We start from the raw sequence: 19,594 nt of genomic DNA, 5'->3' as shown, positions 1-19,594 counted from the left end.
AAAGGTTAGGGATTTTTTTTGGACCGCTCCTAGGGCTATCCCCTTACAGCTCAGAAGGCATCCTACCCTATCAGCCCTGTGGGCGCTATGGAAACCCAGTAAAGCTAATAAACTACTGTCTACTTGGCCTTCGCCGCTTTCTTCGCTCTGGGGGCCTCCCATTGACCTGGGCACAAAGGGTTTCCGCGACACTCAGGCCTGGTCTGATATGGGGTTGGAAAGAGTCTCCCAACTCTCACGTGAAGAGGGCTTCATAGAGTACGACAACTTGGCCGAGGCTCTGGTGGATAGGCCACCACACGGTCTTCGAATACTTGCGGTTGAAAGGGATTTTGTCCCAACCCCGGTGGATCGAACAGCTTAGTCGCCCCCTCACCCCATTTGAACTCATATTGGCTAAAAGTACATCTCGAAAGGGCTCGCTGTCCAAGCTTTATAGTGTACTGATAACATCAGATCTAGAGGGTAGACAACCCTTCAAACGCATATGGGAAGAGAGGTTGGGGATGACACTGGATGATCACACTTGTAGGGCGGTTTTTAAATGCATCTTTACGGGTTCCCTGTACACGGCTGCCATGGAACACAGCTTTAAAATCCTCCACTCTTGGCATCGCCCCCCGGCCCTGTTGTCCAGGATGTTTCGGGATGTGTCCCCCTTCTGCCCTAGGGGATGTCACCAAAGGGGAACCTGGTTTCATATGTGGTGGAGCTGCCCGGTTATACAGGTTTACTGGACGGAATTACTTAGCTGGATCAAAGATATTGAGGGGTTTGGTCCGTCTCTGCACCCGCTGGAAAGCCTACTGGGCATCCCCATGCCGGAGTCGGAAGTAAATGTTTACCCCAAGGTCATCGGTGCCATGCTGCGAGCAGGGAGGTTGGCGCTAGCCCAAAAATGGAAGAGTGTCTCGGCCCCCTCCAAAGAGGAATGGCTCTGCAAACTCAGGGTGATTTTTACACATGAAAAACTCACTGCAATAGCAAATGATACCATGTCTGATTTTGCACAAGAATGGACTGCAGTTCTACTGCATGATGACTGTGTTTCCATGCGCCTGTAAATGGGAGATTGAACGAGAGAGAACATGGCACATTCCTTCATAGCCCTCAAAGTCCCGGTCTGGCCCTTGCCTAATGGTTTCCCGGTAATACCCCACTGTTTCAAGGAATGCTCTTAGCAACCATGTGGTACGCAAGCGTCCTCCCCTATGTTATAACTACTAGCAACACTTCTAAACTTGGCATGTTAATCGTTTGGGGGGGAGGGACGGGAAGGGAGTTAAGGTAATGAAAAAGAAAAATGTTACTGACAATGTGGTTCATTTTGCTGTTTTTGCCGGTTGGGTCGACTGTTAGGCCCAGCCTAATTTGTAAATTGTCAATAAAAATAAATTTAAAAAATAAAAATTAAAAAAAAAAGAAAGGGATGGCGTCCTGCCACTTACTTTTAGTCTCTTGACCTAAACATTTTGGTCAAGGCTAAGTTATTCAGCATGCTTAGTATGGCAAAAGCTATTTCATTAAGCTAACTGTCATACATATACAAAAAAGACGAGCTTTGGAGCCCTTCAAAAGGTGCACTGTAGCTTTTTATTTAGCCATTGTCAGTGAATGCAGGGGGAATTTTTTTCCCCGCATTTAAGTCTAACATGAAACTAATTTGTTTTCTGGTGTACATAAGGATCAAATTACAGTCATCTTATTAAACAAATGCAACAAAGAAAAGATAGCAAATGCTTAAGGGAAATTAACAAACAAGGCAAATGAATGCACAATCGTTGATGATTTGCCTAGATGTGCAATGGATGCAGCGAAACATGGTGTATTATTTAAACACAAGGCAAACACCTATGTGGGATGTGTGGAGTCCAGACCATGTGTCAGAGAAAAGACTTTTTCTTTCTGAGACTGGGTAGATTTGTTACTGGCTCCTAAAGGAAAGGGACCTAGTCGTTGGTCAACGACTAGAAACTGATCGAGTTGTGAAGCGGGAATGGGGGAATAAAGCCCTCAAAACGATGAAGTCCTGTGACGTTTCGGCGGAAAGCCTTCTTCATGGGCCTTGACTTGGTCTCCCCTATATGGAAAACAAAGGAAAGAAAAGAAAAAGAGGGAAATGGGCTCAGAAAATATTGTAGAGCTCGTCTAGGAGGTTAAAATCTGATGCTAGTTATACTGGCATGCAATAAAATCTAATTGAGACCATGTGAGTGAACAATATGTCATTGTCCACTGGCTTGCTGGCACTTGGTTACTGACCTGGACAGTAATCAGAAAGTGGTGTTTTCTTCCAGTTGGTGGTACCAGGGGACTAGGAAAAATGAGTGGCGGACCTCTTCAAGCAGAATGAGGGGATTTCTGCCGCTAGGTAACTGGTGTGCTGGATGCACTTGGGTATTGGGAAAAATATAAAAAAAACACAGAAAACATATATGTATGAGTAAATAAATAGTAGTCACTAATGTGTAGTGGAATGCTTGAATAAAACAGTTGACATACAAGTACCTGTTGGCACAGTCTTGCAGCCGTTTGGAGATTTTTGGCTGTGTTCAGTTGTGCGAGGACCGTATGAATGATGCTTGTAAAAGGCAATCAGGCGGTGGTCCACATATTGGTGGGGCTCCCAGGATTATGGGGTCTGAATTTTGCCGCGCCTTAATGTGGCTGCAGGACCCTGGAAATGAGAAACCAGGGCACAGTTTATCAAGAAGACGCTCTAAAGAGATTCAGAAAAATCTGATGCTATGAGACTTCTGAAAGCAAGGGGCGGAAGGCGCCCGCCCGTGTTGGGTTGGATCGTGCCGTTGTGAGAAGACAGGAGCTTAGGACATGGGTAGCTTCCGTGGCGGGGGCGGTAAACCCCCGGCTCCTTCGTTGCAAGCCCTGCAGGGCGCTCTTACCTATGTGTCCGAAAAGTGAGTTGATCGCTTTCTTGGGCTGTGGAGGTCGGCTGCGAGAGCCGACGTCGGAACAGAGACAGTCAGAGCTGTGTCGCACGTACGCTCAGCGCAGGCGAAGGTAAGAAGTGTCTGTACCCCTGCGCATGCGCGAACCATGCCGGTCCAAGGGTTGGCATGGTAACCGAACAGTTTATGCGAAGCGTAATATGGCGTTAAAGGAGTGGGGTGGAATCAGAGCTTCTATCGTGTGGGCTGTGAATGGGAATATTGAATAGGGAAGATGTTGGTTGCGAATACGAGGGGCACAGATGTACATCCCCCATATACTGGTAGATTCTTATGGATTGAATAGTAAGGCAGTTTGTTGCCGCGATGACTGTAGGCTGCGTGTTGTTTACAAAATAGACCGTGACACAAGCATTTCAAAACTCAAAGTAATTATGCTCAGCATCAATTGGTGTGCGTATGATGATACAGTATATATATATATATATATATATATATATATATATATATATATATATATACAAGTGATACCAAATAGGAGTGAACCATGGCATATGCAGGAAAGACAAGGTTGGCACAGGATGAAACCCATTAGCAAATAAACTCTTATTGTGCATAACATTAATTGCTTTGCATGAAATGATTGCGTGTACATTTTCACGAATGGTACATAAGGAAGCATATTGCTAGTTAGTGCTCCACTTTATAGAAAATGTAAACCACCTAACAATACGAGGACATGATGTGAACTTGTGCGGTCAGGCGTTGATAGCACACCTGGCATATTGCTCGAGTACAGCCACATAGTGGACTGTCCTATTTGTGTGAAGGAAAAGAAGTGGTGGGTCCCCCCACGAGTTTAGTGAAAGGGGTAGGGACTAACCGGTCATCTGAAGGTATTTGGCATGGCCTCGTTGAGACCCTTAGTAGTAGCCTTAAGTTTAAAAATCCACCAGGATTCCTTATTGTTCAACGCATTGGATGCATTGGTGGTGTTGACTACTGTATCTACAATCCACCAGTATACATCATCCGCACTATGTTGATAATCCGTGAAGTGCGAGACTAGTGGTGCTGTGTGGGCTCGAAATCGAATCCTAGAGCGATGTTCGCCAATTCTTTTGTTGACTTGCCTCTGGGTCTGGCCAACATATCTGAGTCCGCAAGGACATTCAATGATGTAGACCACATTTGTAGTTTTACAATTTGAGAAATGTTTGATCTTCCATTCCTTTCCTTCAATTTGGAATGATGTTGTTTTCCTAGTAAACCTGCACACATTACATAATACTTTATAGCAATGCCTTGGAAGCAAAGCACATTACATAAGAAACTACCCTTTCATTATTAACTTTAACTATACATCATTATAGAAATATGTTGAGGAATAAGAGGATGGATTTAGTTTTATTGTCCCCATCCTGCATGCAAAGTCACAATAGCATCATGCAGATTAATGTGAGCCTAACAAACCCCCCTTGGGTAAAGCCATACTCATTATTTCATAAGGCCTGCAGCAATATGCAACCGTCTCACACCCGATCACTTCCTCCCATGCACATTTCTAAATGGACAAATGTTCCTGCTAATAGTCCACCCTCCCTTCCATCAGTGCCTAATGGTTCACATTGAAATGCTCTTGACACAGAGCAACTTGCGAGCCCCTCTGCTGCTGCCTGGAGCTCCTTGGGACATTATCCTGGCAGAGGCTTCGGAAAGGGTAAGATGTCCTGCTGCCAGGACAATTACTGTGCTGAGCAGGAATTACTCAGCACACATTGTCCTGCGAGGGGGACACCTTTCCCGTTTGGGCACCTTCATTGAGGTGCCGAACAGGAGAGGTGGCCCACTGATGAAAGTCCCGGACAGGCTCTCAAAAGAGCCTGTGGGATGGCAGTGTGCCCTCCCCAGCCCCCGCTCAGTACGCCACTGTGTCCAGGTGTTCTCCAGCCGATCAAGATATGAAGCTTTACAGCCCCTGGTGCCACATCTATGAGTTTATGAACCACCCTTGTGCATTTCACCCATCCTACGGATTGAAGGGCTTTAACACACCACATAAGACTTCCTCCATTAGGTTCTACACTTTTTTTGTCAAAATGTTATATTCAAGAAAGAGCGTGAACAGTAATTTCAACAAAGTGATACATCCTCATCATATACCGCCACAGATTCCTTACATAAATCAAGAAATGCAACCTTTCAAATACAATTTTCCATCAAAGAGGCACTAATAAAAACAACCACAAACAGCAATACATAAGGAAAGTCGGTGGGTACAAGGTGTGTTTGTGACAGACAGCAACAGGAACATCGACAAGACGGAGCACACTGATACAACAAGCATTAGCAATGCGAACAGTTTGGGCTTTTTTGTAGGCATGGCAAAGGCACTTGTTAGGCACAGTCGTATTGGTATTAACTGCCCATTGGTATTTGCAGGTGCAAAATGAGGCAGTACCTGGGCATCTAAGCAGTGCCCGGCAAGTTCCTAATATTATACACAAGCCAAAACTGTTGGCTTTGCCAATGCTTGTGCTTAACATCACTTCAATGAAATCAACACAGAGTGCTTATAAATTAAGTGGTTGACTGCAGACCTGGCTTCAGCATTTTTATTACACCAGCAGCGTGTTTACAGCAGCAATTAAGTCTGCAAGCTGTGTGACCCTCCTCATATGCCGACACCTGAAGGGTTTCTGTCAAAGAGGCTGATACCTTAAAAGTAGGTACTGGGACAAAGAAGAGGAACATGGAGGTAATATGCCTGAGAGATGTGTAGAAATTAGCATTTCTACACATAAAGTTGACTTACGACTGTGCCGGCCTGGTAACAGCGGTGCCTGTAAGCCTACCGGCACTGTTGTTACCGAACCGGCACAGTATGACTCTGCGGGCAGGTGCCGTCCCGCCCACAGAGTTTCACGGAAGCACCAAAACCGTTATTAACGGTGACGTTGCTTCCTTGGTCCCGATTCCCATTGAGTCCTATTGGACTCAATGGGAATGGGGACGAACAGAATTACCGGCGCCTGACTTCCCGGCCACCGGGGTTGGTGTTACTGGGAAATCAGGTGCTGGTAATTTTTGACGGGTCTGGCGGCAACCCGCTGGTTTTACCGGCAGGGTTACCGCCAGACCCGTAATGAGGCCCATAGTCTTGTTATTGTTAACAAGATACAGTATTATTCTTCATAAAGTACCTATGCTGCTACCACACCGGGCTGGTGTGCATAGTGTAGTTCATTCCACAAGCAGGAGAGCCCCATGGGAGCAACCGCTCTGCCTGCCGCTCTGTGCTTTTCTGTGCAGCGCCCTGCAAGACCCTCACAAGCCTCCTCGACCACAAACGGCGTGCCCTTGTGGCGTCGGGCAGAGCGTTGCGGGCAACACAGTATGCTGTGCCGAAACATCAACAGAGTAGGCATACATGGTTGTGCTCCTCACCCCTTACAGCATCTGCATTTAAAAAGCCCTCAATTCCGAACACAAGTGGGATACTGCTTTGGTGTTGGTGCATGGGTGCAGCATGCATTATGTTGCCTCCCTTTTACAATGGCCTGGGCTCGAACCCTGAGTCAGGAGATAAGAGAGATGTTGTAAGTGCCACATCTTCTCTCCTGCATGTCCTTTGGTCTCACATCCTTAGTTCAGAAGATGTGCATGAGTGGAGTACTGTACTGATGTATTCCTCTTTTGTGCAGATCAATACAGAAGCCCTGCCGGATTATTTGTCAGTGAGTAGGATTGATACAGCCTTCCCTTTCAAACGCCACTGCCACAAGCTTGTTAAAGCATGTTCGCTGCTTCTAGTGCAGTTCTTGGTGTAATCCCCTGGTTTAGCAAAGTCTTCCATACCAGATGACACTCTTAGAAAGTGGAACTGTTCCTATTTCATCAACCTTGCGGCAGTGGAAGCTGCCAATGTTGTGAACGCTGTGAGGCCTCATTAGAATATATGTTTCACCATGAAAATATTTTAAATATATAAAATAAAAAATGTACCTACTCCTGCTCACATGGAGATCACGGTAGCAAGTGTATTAATCCTCTCCACAGCAATATTAACAGTCTAGCTATTTTATAGGCTGTGTATATCATACGTTTGTTAAGAAGGAGATGCATACAGCAGGCGCAGGCAGTATGCAAATACAGATTAATTGGCATGCTTATTAATGCCGTTCAAGGGTGCCCCAGTGATTGGTGGTGTTCCACAGGTGGGGATTATATTTATAACATGTGTTTATCCCTTCCATGATGATTTTCTGGATGCCATATTGGGTGCTGAAATGGTAAGTGGGGAGCAGATGGGGAGCAGGTGCAAGTGGATCTCGGTCACCTGGCCTAAGCACCACCCACCTTCTTAGCCCTGCCTCTTCTTTCCTGCTCTTAACTATTAGATCAAGGGCGTCTCTCGCCTGGGCGTCCTGAGCGAAGGGCAGACGAAGAAAAGGGCAATTCCTGTTTGGGCCTGCTCAGGCCAGGAGGACCCAGGGCCCCGACCCCCTGCTCAGACAGCAGGTACGCATGCACCAACATGTGTTACCCCCTCTGTCCCCACAGGCCATCCCCACACTCTCTGGTCCCCCTGTGATGTTCCCTTGTGCCCCCACCCTTCTCGCACACAGGCGTTGCCTGGTTTGCTTAATTTCTCTACCCTGCTCCCCTTACCCCCTTCCAGGCTACTTCTACAGGAGTCTGTCCTGATAAATTCTGGTTTCACCATCACCGTCTTGTGGCCAATGCTGGATTTGACTTTTATGGACTTCATTCATTCACGGTGCGTCACTCTTTCTCAACTCTCATGCTGGATTTCCTTTGCATCTTGTACTCATGGTGGCCCTGAATCATGCTGTTCCCATCTTCATCTTGTATTCTGGCTTGCAACATTATGCGTTTCTACTGTCTTCTGCAATTCTATTCGCTCTCCACTCTTGCTTCTCCACTCTGTTTGGCTGCTTACTCTCTGTTCTCTCCTCTTTTCCCTTCTCTCTTCTCCCTTTTCCTATCTCCTCCCCTTACTTTCTTCTATGCACTTACTCTATCAGAATTGTCCCTGGACCTAATATGATAGCAACCTTGTCTGTTTCCTCCACACTTCCATTACCGTTTTTTCCTCCCCACTCCACCTCCAGCACTATCTGAAATGTCGTCAGGCCTAGTACGGTAGTCGCCTGTCTGTTTCTATTTCCTTCCCATTCTCCCCCTCCCTTCCTTATCTATGTCTTAGCTCTTGCACTATCTGAAGTGTCGTCAGGCCGAGTACGATAGTTAATTTCACATCCTTGCTTCATGGCCTGTAAGAATGTCATTGTATTTTCCCTTGTTCCCTCCCTTGCCTTGAAGCGCTTTGAAACACATTGTGTATAGGCGCTATATAAATAAACTATCATCATCATAAGTGTTTGTCTTTATCTCTCTCTACCGGTCTCTCTCACATAATCTTTGACAAAAGACCCTCCATAAACTAAATGCACTCTTGCCACTTCAATAATACACCTTGACCATTAACCTCATAATTTCAAGGTCTTTGATAGCCCCTGAAAGTATAAAAGGTGCAGTCTAGAGGTGTTCCTCAGATCTCTGTGGTGGAGACTCAAACCACAGAACAACCTTACTGGCTCAACAGATGGCTATAGTCGGCCATGGTCCATAATCGCTGTCCATGATCGGCAAGACTTGTCCATGATTGGCGATGCTTGGCAATGGTTAGCTATGATTGGGGATGGTGGGCCATGGTTGGCAATGATTGACTTGGGGATAGGCAACTGTGGTTGGTTTGGACGCTGGCGAATGTCAGCAATGGCCAACTGTGTTTGGCAATGGTCGCCTGCTGTCTGATCCTAAAAAACGTTTGGTAATATGAATAATGCAAAATGCAAAACCTTTTAACTGCAGATAATCAAGACTAAAGACAGTTCAGCCAAACAAAAGCCAGACTCTGTATCTGTCTCTGCCAACCCTTATGTCATGCTTTCGCCTACTTGGCGCTTATCTGATCAGGTTTCATTTTGGAAACGCTTTCAAATTGCGTCCCGATCCAAGATGGCTCCCAGATGCTCTTGCCACGTGGTGACATCATCGCGTTCACGTGCTCGGCAACATCTGATACCCGGAAATAAATAGAGGTTTTCAGAAGGCTTCTCGCATTGAAATTGTTTTGTATTGCGGAACGCTAGTTTGCCTTGCAACCTCGTGTTTTCTACTTGTTCCTGGTTCCTGTAAATACAAATTCCCAGAATAACAAATGTACCTGGAACGTCTTCTCAGCACCTTGTTTTTTTTTCCCCCTCAAGGTTTTTTCCCCCATGGGACCTGGCTCCCGGGGTAGCCGTAGTGCTTACCTGTTATCCTGTAATCAGGTTGCATGGTGGCTACCTGAAAGGACAGGCCTTACCTCTTCCCAGCAAAGGAGTCCAGAAGCAAAGAGGTAAGGACTGAACCTGACTCCTTATCTCCTAGTCATCATTTAGGACATTAATTTTGGCTCACATGCAGAGGGGAACTAAACCACCACCTCATGGAGCCAAAACTTATAAATTCAAATGTAATCAGTACTCAAATAATTCTACTAAAATAAAAAGTCAAATAAAAAATGAATCAAATAAGAGATAAAAGTAAGTTTGAGTCCCTGTAATATAGCCAGGGGTGTTAATGTCTCTGTTACAGAGATATACTTGTATCCTACGGGTCCGAATTTCCCATTCCTAGTTAGATTGCACAAAGGGTTAATATGCCTGCTCTGATTTGTCTGTTACATGCACTGCACATACCTACCATTCCAAACAATGGAAGAGCTGTGGCCCCTGCAGCCCACCCCTGAAAAACAGAAAAATATATTACGATTTGCTCCTCATAAAAACAAATATCCCTTCTTCTGGGTGCTCCAGCACGGGAGCAGGACTTTTTTCATTTCAATAGGGCACGGCTGCTACACCAGAATGGGACAGCCTTTGAAAAACTGCCCATGCTGGTGTGGCAGCGGCGCACTATTTAAGTGATAAGCTCTCCGCTCGTACACAGCAGCTTGGAGCTTTTCATTTAAATAGGACGTTGCTGCTACACCAGTACAGGGTAGCTTCTGAAAGGCTTCCCTGAGCTAGTGTGGCAGCGGTGACCTATCACCCACCAGATTCAGAGGGACACCCTGCGGCAGACCGGGCTTACAGCCGCCCGTCTGCCTCATGGGGTAGAGCTTGCTGAGGTGGGTCGTAGAAAGGTTCTGGACCGAACTGGGACTTGCCTGTACTTCAGATTCCTATTCTAGAATCAGAAGACGCTGCTCTAGTATTTGTGTGAGTGGGTGGGGGCTGTGCATGGGGGATGTAGCCGCTTCCCTCGTGTGCTGAGGAGGGACACGTTGAAACAATCAGTGAGGGATCCTAGCATTCTCAGTGTCCCAAAAACGAGTCTGTTTGGGTTGTAGCTGAAGACTGTGATGGGAGGCAGGCCTAGTTCTCAGTTGTGAAACCCTCAGAGGAAGCCACTCCCCAGGGTTATGATCAAGCTCAGTGGGACAACTTGTCAACTAACTGCCAACTCACCCTAGTTTTGGCAGAGCCCCCATGGTTTGTGATTGCCCAGATACAATTCCCTTTCACACTTTCCCTTCAACATAAAAAACATACAGTAGTCACTCAGTGGCCGATTAAAGCTTGCACCCTATGCCTGTTTAACCGCTGTGAGAAACCTGAAGGTGTCACCCTGGCTAAATCCCAGAGATCGGTCGTCCAGGTGGCCAGGACATGGCCATCGCTATTGGATCCTATGGGTGGACTAGTGAGGGAGGATCACCTGGATGGGGTGTCCTCGGGGAGTGGGAGTGGGACACTGACGGGTGAGACGTGGTATCCCCCTTCCTTCAACACCTTTTCCCCATCCTCTTCCGTAGGACATTCAAAAACACTGCCCTCCCCCCTTTTCCGACACGAACACTTTCGCACAACATGAAAGACAATGGACTAACACCAGAGCCGTTTACCTGACTTGTCCCAATACCAGGGTCAGGCAAAAGTCAGGCAATTTATCAGAATCACACACACCTGACGGCCCTTTCCCTTCCCCAGAGGGATAAAAATGGGAGCAAGAGAGCATAGAGAGCACAGTACGAGCGTGGCAGACCGCACAATGAGATAGCTATCAAGACCAGGCAGTTCAAGAGGAGGAGAAAGGCAACAAACATCGAGAGGCAGACAAGGAGCGACACGACCTTGCCCTTCTTGACAAAACCCAGCGAAACCTCTGCAAAAGGAATCGTAAGACCGAGGACAATAGCCCAAGTGTCCTGCAGCAGATGTCAAAGGTACACAGAGCGTATTGACACTAATAAACTGGATCAAGGGAGACTCCTGCTACCATGGTACCGGCCTTGACTCCAGTTGCGAAGGAAACCAAGCGGTTCATCACAGCCAGTGAGTCGAAGGAAAAACTGATTAGAACCGGGCTGTGAGGAATGAAAGTAAAAGAAGTTCAAAGAAAAATTGTAAAGGGGAGACCAGCTGGAGAAGGGGACCAGCACCACGTGGGTGCTGCTTCGAGAAACTCTGGTCGATTCTGATTGATCCCTGAGTGAAACTACAGATACCAGAAGACCGTAGGAGAGCCGTTGAGATAGCTCAAAGTGGTCATACAGGAGGTCAAGCAAAATCCCTGTACAGTCGAAAGCCTTTGACCTAAGAACTATAAGAAAGCAAGGGAAGTAAGGAACAAGTTACTTACCTGTAACTGTTGTTCTCCAGCATGGGTCTGGGATGGATTCGCTGGGAATCCTCGGTAAAGAAAAAATCAGTTTCAGTTTTGTTTCTGAGCTGTCTTTCTACTAATAACCAATGACTGGTCTCTGGGTCATACTGCCCCCAACCAATGAGTGCCCTCTACCTAAGCCCCTCCTCTGGCAGCCATCTTCAGATTTGGTAGCACGTAAAGTGGCAGTATGACCAAGAGAAAAATCACAGAGGGTTTGGAGGGAGGGTTCACATGTGAATCCATGCCAGAACCATGCTGGAGAACAACAGTTACAGGTAAGCAGCTTGTTCCTTCTCTAGCATGTGGTCTGGCATGGATTCACATGCTCATGAATACATGAATAGATGGCAGTACACACATGCAGAACCACAGGAGGTGGCAAGGCTCAACATTAAGCATTTCAACAACTCAACATTAAGCATCTCTTACCTCCTCACCAGGCTCACCTTCAGGCGAACATGCTGACAGCACTGCCTGGCCGACTCTGGACTCCTCCCTGGAATCCCGGTCGACGCAGTAGAATCTTGTGAAGGTGTGCGTCAACCTCCACGTAGCAGCCCTGCAGATGTCCAGCAGGGGCACACCAGAGAGGAACGCCATGGTAGCAGCAATCGCTCGGGTTGAATGGGCTCTCGGACAGCCGGGTAACGGTCGGTTTGCCAACCGGTGACAGAGCATGATGCAGTGCATGATGCAGCCGGAGAGCCATCTGGAAATGGAAGCCTTCGAGAGAGCCTTCCCTTGGTTCACAGGTCCAAAGTTCACAAACAGCTGTGATGTCTTCCAAAGACTCTTCGTGCGGTCCACGTAGAACTTCAGCACTCTAGCCACATCCAGCGAGTGCAAAGTCCTCTCAGCCAGCGACGAAGGCAACGGGAAGAAAACAGGTAACACCAAAGGCTCGTTGAGATGGAAGTCCGACGGCACCTTGGGCATGAAGGAGGGGTGCATCCTCAGCACTACCCTCATCTCGTGGAATGTCAGGTATGGAGGTTTACAGGAGAGGGCCTGGATCTCTCCCACTCGTCGTGCAGAGGTGATGGTCACAAGAAACACTGTCTTCCACGACAGGAACTTCAACGGTGCCAAATGCAGAGGCTCGAATGGCGGCCCAATGAGCCTGGTCAGCACCACGTTGAGCTCCCACGCCGGGGCCGGGGCCTTCACCGGCAGGAACGACCGGAACAGTCCTTTCATGAACTCCTTCACCAGGCGATGAGACCACAGAGATGACCGCCCCGAAGGTCTGGTGTAGCGGGAGATAGCCGCCAGATGGAGGCATGTGCCAGCCCCGCCTTGGCCAGCGATAGTAAATACGGCAGCACTTGAGGGGCCGTAATCCGCAGAGGGTTAATCTTCTGTGCACGGCACCAGACAGAGAACCTCTTCCATTTGTGTCCATAGCACTTGAGAGTCGAGGGCCTTTGCAAGCAAGCACCTCCTTGCAGTCCACCGGGTTATTGTACCCTCCGAACTCTAGTGGTGCAGGAGCCAGGCCTGCAGGTTCAGCGATCCTGGGTCATGATGGAGGATGGCGCCTCCTTCCCTGGCGAGAAGATCCGCGTCCGTCGGTAGTTTGACCAGGGGGACGCTGACATGTCCAGAAAATCTAGGAACCAGATCTGCCTCGGCCACGCCGGTGCGATGAGGATCATTCTGCATCGGGACCGTCTGAGTTGACTGAGTCGCAGCAGCAACGGCAACGGAGGGAACGCATACAGGAACAGGCCGTCCCAGGGGAATGAGAAGGCATCGCCCATGCTCACCGGCTGGGGAAACCTGCTGGCGAACCTCTGGCACTTGGCATTCGTCACCATCGCAAATAGGTCGATCTGAGGATTGCCCCATCGTCAGAATAGGAGATCCACTTGATCCTGCCGAAGCTCCCACTCGTGGCACGAGCGCAGCTCCCTGCTGAGTGAGTCAGCAATGGTTTTCTTTATTCCTGCCAGATGGAAAGGTACCAGGAACATCCCTTGGGCAACGGCCCAGTGCTACAGATCCTGCTTCCTGATGTAGAACATTGTGGTGGTGTTGTCGGTGAAGACCCTTACCACCTTGCCCTTGAGGGACGGAAGGAATGACCTGAGGGCCCAGAACATGGCTCGAAGCTCCAGGACGTTGATTTGTAGTGACCTCTCCTCCGGGAGCCAAAGGCCTCTTGCGTGGAGATCTCCGGTGTGCGCTCCCCATCCTTCCAGGGAGGCGTCCGTCGTCACCGTTTCCTGATGTGCTGGGGTCTGGAAGTCCATGCCCGCCGCTAGAGCGCAGGTGCCCCACCACCGGATCGCTTGGCGGAAAGTCTCGCTGAGTGAGATCCTGTCTTTGAAGCTGCCCGCCGCTTGCATCCAACAGGCGTCGAGGAACTCCTGCAGTGGTCGCATCAGCAACCTGCATAAGCGCATGCAGTAAATGCACGATGACATCATGCCGAGTAGGGACTTGATGGACCTCACCCTAGCCACGTCCATGGTCAACAGCCGTTGTACCTTGCCCAAGATGGCCTTCGTCCTTTCCTCCGACCGCGAAGCCAATCGTGCCACTGTGTCGAGTCTGGCTCCCAGGAACAGGGCGTCTTGCGACAGTACCAAGTGGGGTTTTGCGAAGTTGATCGAGAATTCCAGATCCGTGAGCAATTGGACGGTCTTCGCTGTGTGATCGACGGTGAGTTTCCTTGACTTTGCTTCGGATGAGCCAATCGTCCAGGTAGGGGTAAATGTGGATCCCATGCAGGCGCAGCCGCGCCACCACCACCGGTGCCAGGCACTTGGTGAAGACCCTGGGTGCTGACTTCAATCCGAAGGGAAGGGCCTTGAACTGATAGTGTCGTCCTTGGACCACGAATCGTAGGAACTTTCGATGTCCTTTGAGAATGGGGATGTGGAAGTAGGCATCCTCCAAGTCCAGCGACGATAGGAAGTCGCCTTCCTCCAGCTGTCCCAACACGTGCTGGAGGGTGACCATCTGGAATTTCTGGGACTTGATGTATTTGTTTAGACGACAAAGGTCCAGGAGGGGTCGCCAACCGCTGGTCTTCTTTCGGACGAGGAAGTACCGTGAGTACACTCCGGAGCCCCTGGAGCCTCTTCGGGACGAGTTCTATCGCGCCCTTTTTCAGCATTGCTTGTACCTCCGAAGTAGCTGTGGGACGTGGTTTTCCTTCCTGGCCACAGGTGGTAGACGGGGACACTTTCTTTGGAATTCCAGAGTGTGCCCGCGGCCCAGCGCGTCCAGCACCCAACGGTCGGTAGAGATGGACTCCCACACGCTGACGAATTTCACCAGCCGGCCTCCCACCGGGGTGCTTCGGTGGGGCCTGATGCCGTGGCCGGTTCAATCCTGCTTCGCCAAGGCCTTGGCGTCTTGGCCTCCCTGGCGATGACGTCCTCTGGCCTTGCCACGGCCTCTGTAGGCCTCCTGTGACGATGAATGGGCCGCTTGGCGGTACGACGAGGAACCGCCACCAAATCCTTTGGAGGCACCTTGAGACTTGCCTCCGGAGGTCCGAAAGGGTGGCCGTCGTTGTTGGAGAGAACCCAAGGCCCGGGCCGTCTCGGTGTCCGCCTTGATGGCCTGCAGTGACTCGTCCACTGCCTTGCCGAACAGGTTGTTCCCGTCGAAGGCCATGTCCAGTACCCTGGTCTGCATGAGATGACTCGTCGCCCCATGGCGTCCAGCTTCTTCCCCTCGCCGTCCGGTGGGGAAGTGGAAGCTGATCCCGTCGCCCCTGCCGATTTCTTCTTGGCCGCTGCGCAGACCACCGAATACGGGGACGGCTGAGCTCTGAGGCACATCGGGCGGAATCTGGGACCCGGTACTTCTTCTCATAACGGTCCCTCTTCGCAGGAGCCGTGGACGGGTTCTTGAGTAGCGACAGTCCTTCGTCCCAGATGTCGTCTAGTAACGGTACTGAGAGGACGGTCTTCCTCTTGGCCTCCCGTCGCTGGAAGAGGAAGCCCTCCTTCTTCTGTTCTTCGGTACAAAGTTGGAAGAGCTCCGAAGCCCTGGCGATCATGGCGTGGAAAGAGCCAATTTCGTCGGGAGGGGAGGCCCGGGCAGGAGGTGATGGGAGACCCGTCCCGTCACCACCGTCGTCGTCCGTCCCCGTCGTCACTGTCTCCGTTCCAGTCTCATCCCTCGGTGGAGGGGAAGGAGGTAAAGGCTGGAAAGGAGGGGGAGGATGGATTCACCTCTGCTTGTTCAGTGGGCTTCCCGACGGTCCAGGTGCTGCTGGATCATCCGCTGGGGTTAAGGGCAATCTTGTCCTTATCTCCGTACACAGGGCCTGGATAGCCATCAAGATTGCTCCCGAGTGGTCCTGTGGCATAGGCACCAGTTGCGACGGGAGCGACGGCTGGGGAGTAGGGTCCTCCGTCTCCTCCACAGTCCGCGGCTCCTCGTCGGCTCCACCGTCGCTTTCTACGTCCGCCTCGTCGGGATCCCTCCCGTAGGACCGGACTTCCTCGAACCTCTTGTCCAGGATCTTTGCAATGCCAGCCAGCTCATCTTCAGAGGTGGTATCTGTGTCCGTTATGGCTACCGTGCCCCCCCTCTTTCTCCACCCGGGGTTTCACGGGGGTCTTATTGATAGGCTGAAAAGAGGATTCCCTCCGGGGTGGCAGGGAAACTCTAGGCCTGGATGTCGTCTCTACTGGGTTAGCCTCCACAGGCTTCGCCAGGGCCGCCACGACTCCTTCGATCGAGGCCTTAGCCAGGTGAATCAGGGCCTTCGTGACTTTGGGCGCGCCTGAGGCCTTCACCTTGTGGGGAGGACCGCTGCCTCGCTCCCCCTCGGCTGTCGCCGTCTGGTTCGACCGGGGCTTTCCCCTCCAGCCAGTTGGCAAGTCGGGTACGACGATCCCTCATTGTCCGTTCCGACATGTTCTTACAAAATGTACAGTCCTTCTCCACGTGCGATTTGTGGTTGTGAAGGCAGTAGACGCACCGGGAGTGCTCATCTTCCTTGAAGACATTCTGTAGTCCGCATCCAGGGCAGCTTCTGAACAGCTTGGGTCCTGGAGTCGTGTTTCCCTTGTCCTGGGCCATGACCACGCGGCATAGTCATTAAAGGTCTTCCGGAATCCTCCGAGAAGTGAAAACTCGACAAAAATTCGCCCTTGAGGGGCATAGAAAATTCCGAAACGGGTACCCGTTGATCGGAAGTAAACTCTTCGAAAAAAATCACAAAATGCAGTAAAAGCTCGAGAGCTATAGCACGAGGACTCTTGAACGTGCGGTAAAAATCTGAAGATGGCTGCCAGAGGAGGGGCTTAGGTAGAGGGCAGTCATTGGTTGGGGGCAGTATGACCCAGAGACCAGTGATTGGTTACTAGTAGAAAGACAGTCCAGAAACGAAACTGAAACTGATTTTTTCTTTACCGAGGATTCCCAGCCTGACGACGGGGAATATTCATGAGCATGTGAATCCATGCCAGACCCCATGCTGGGGAAATCCTGCAAACATTGAAAGTAAATGTGAAGTTGGACAGAGTGAACCCGGAAGAGTGATGCTGACTAAGAGGGGACAAAGTCTAAAGTCCCAAAAAACAGTGCCTGGTAGAGGGATGTCCACTATGAACTGTTAGAAAAGACATTAAGATTTGGGAACCAAGAGAAAGCCATAGTGAACCCGGTGGAGGGAGGCTGAAAGCAAAGAGGGGTCTGTGCCCGGAAGAGGGGGACCCAGGGGTGAAGCCATCCCCTGAGGAATACATAGAACAGAACTTTGCGTTTGTTGGTCATTTTTGTAAACCTATCAGGCCCTCGATAACAGGAGACTCAACCACTGAAGGCCTTGATATTGATAGGAACTGTTTTAGGATCCAAGGCCAGAAGAGGGGGTTCCCGGGGTGGAAGTCATCACACAAGACCCACTAAAAGGGGACTGTATATATGATTTGTGGAAAGCGATTGGTACCTGAAAAGGAACTTTGTGTTTGTTATTTTACTCACCCTAGAAGGCAAGAGACTTTTTAAAGATAAGAGACTTGGCCATTGAGGCTCCTGATAAGCTAAAACAGAACTGTCGTCTCATGCTGGGAGAGCTCGAGACTGTGCTGTGCTCCAAGACCCCACCTTAACCAGTGCTCAAAACGTGGGCAAGGAAGACCCAGGCTACCATATCCTGACATATTATTTGTGAACACTTCTTACTTTTTTTGAAAACTATCCCACACCCTTTTTCGATTAGTTGGAAGGCTTGGCAATAGGTTTCTTAGTATAGGCCCTTTTTCATTTGACACAATGCCACTAGGACTGCCTTATTTTCGTGTGATGGTCGACGCTTGCTCCTATCTTAGATTTAGGTTTAGATTAGGCGTTTTTCCAACCTGCATACAGTTTAATAAACACCCTTGAACTGTGATCACTTGTGTCTGTCTTTACTGTTGATCAAAAAAGAGAAAAAGGCACAGTCCCAGATTTTTTGTTAACGGGGGAGAAATTCTCAAACGGGACCCAGTAATAGGGAAGAAACAGGAGTGCCAGGGGGCACCGAGAATTAATTACCCCTTACTACTCTAACTCTAGAGATATAAAGAGATCACAATATTATGGTCACATATACCTAAACACAAACAAACATCACTCTCAAAAGCACGTATGGGACAAAAGAAAGAAAACACGAATAAACTTTCCCCCAGAGAAGATACTTGAAAAAACTTGGAATCTTATAAATGTTTTTAATCATATAAATATTAAAAGGACAAGATAAATTCCTACATCCAGGTCTCAAAAAGGTACCAAAAAACTAAAAAGACATAAAATACACGAAAGAATACATAAATGCGTCAACCAATGACCCTATTTTAGAACAAAAATTCAAAAGCTATATTGCCAAACTTTGGACATTAGCTGAGGTATAGGTTGTCGACATGTTTCGGCCCACACATAAATTGAACATTTCCTCAAATGTCCATTCAGAAATAAGTGCAATGGCCATCTTCAGGACATATGATTTCTTCACACTTGGTCTTTTGTATGATGTGGATGGAACATCGTGGATCTACAAATACAAACGGGGGAATGCCATTACTTCATGTAGAACAATTTATACGTGACGTCGTTATTTTCAAGTCTAAACAATTTTACAGAAGAGGTACTCCATAGTTGTAAGCTGATAAGTTTATATCAAATAATGGGCCTCATTCGTTATGCCAGACATTTCATAAGCTCCTTTTGTCATGTTAACCTTATTACAAAAAGCTTTGTTGGTGGATCACAAAACATCCCCCCACAGATAAAGAAAGGACACACACTCACAACCACCCTACATAACATTATGTGACATATTATTTAGATCTCTTACTTGTTTCCTCCAAAAAGAGTGTAATTCATTCGATGATAAAACCTTCATCCAAATATTGCATAAATATTCAAAACACCACCGTTGTATGCTGAACACCAACTTCACTGGCAAGGATCACCTTATCCTATAATGCAATAAAAGGGTATGTCTACATCACTGGTTTAATGTCATCTAATTAGACTATATCCTGATTAATAGCCAGTTACCATAGCTCTCGTCTAAAGGTGGAGACAGGGCAATAAGTCTTTAACTGTCTTGTGAGTATTTTATTATTTTGTGTTATATTTTTGAAAAAAACCTTGATTAATTCACAAGAGAGAGTGCTTCCGACCTCATAGATACCTAACTATTAGGTTAAAAAAGATTTATCGTGCACAGGGTTACACAGCCATGCAGGATCAGGTATTTAAGCCAAAATGTTTCATGGCAATAACTGCCCAAGATGTTATGCTATATTTTATTTAAGGTCACTTTTTTATTTATTTTTTATTTTGGCGGACACCGTTTTCAAAAAATAAATAATGTTTTGTTATACCTCATTGTAATTAGATTACTCACATACAAGATTGTCGGGAGATTAAAGTGCTTCGTTATGAAGAAAGCTGCCCACGCATGAAATGTTCGTGGGTAGATA

General features: G+C 48.4%; 1 protein-coding gene and 1 long non-coding RNA gene across 14 annotated transcripts in view; both read right to left on the bottom strand.

Annotated features, from left to right (window-relative positions):
* Positions 1–19,594, bottom strand: part of NRBF2 (nuclear receptor binding factor 2) — a 714,205-nt gene that overhangs the window by 669,476 nt on the left and 25,135 nt on the right. Inside the window, exons 2-3 of one of the 13 annotated variants that reach the window (XR_011268612.1) lie at positions 18,961–19,084; positions 18,315–18,657 (exon numbers count right to left, since the gene is read on the bottom strand). The exons of 11 other annotated variants lie outside the window; for them this stretch is intronic. The gene's annotated coding sequence lies outside the window, so the exon portion shown is untranslated. Of the gene's footprint in view, positions 1–18,314; positions 18,658–18,960; positions 19,085–19,594 lie in introns of those variants that run through there. One more of the 13 variants, XR_011268611.1, reaches the window with a different exon arrangement.
* On the bottom strand, positions 1,368–2,670 carry LOC138473675 (uncharacterized). The gene is made up of 3 exons (XR_011268846.1): positions 2,509–2,670; positions 2,263–2,392; positions 1,368–2,080 (listed from the first exon to the last, which is right to left on the bottom strand). It is a non-coding gene; the product is annotated as an uncharacterized lncRNA (long non-coding RNA).

The sequence above is a fragment of the Ambystoma mexicanum genome, chromosome 8 (genome assembly GCF_040938575.1).
Source record: "Ambystoma mexicanum isolate Mex_15411 chromosome 8, UKY_AmexF1_1, whole genome shotgun sequence".
NCBI lineage: Eukaryota > Metazoa > Chordata > Amphibia > Caudata > Ambystomatidae > Ambystoma > Ambystoma mexicanum.
This window is presented reverse-complemented; position numbering and strand designations above follow the sequence as displayed.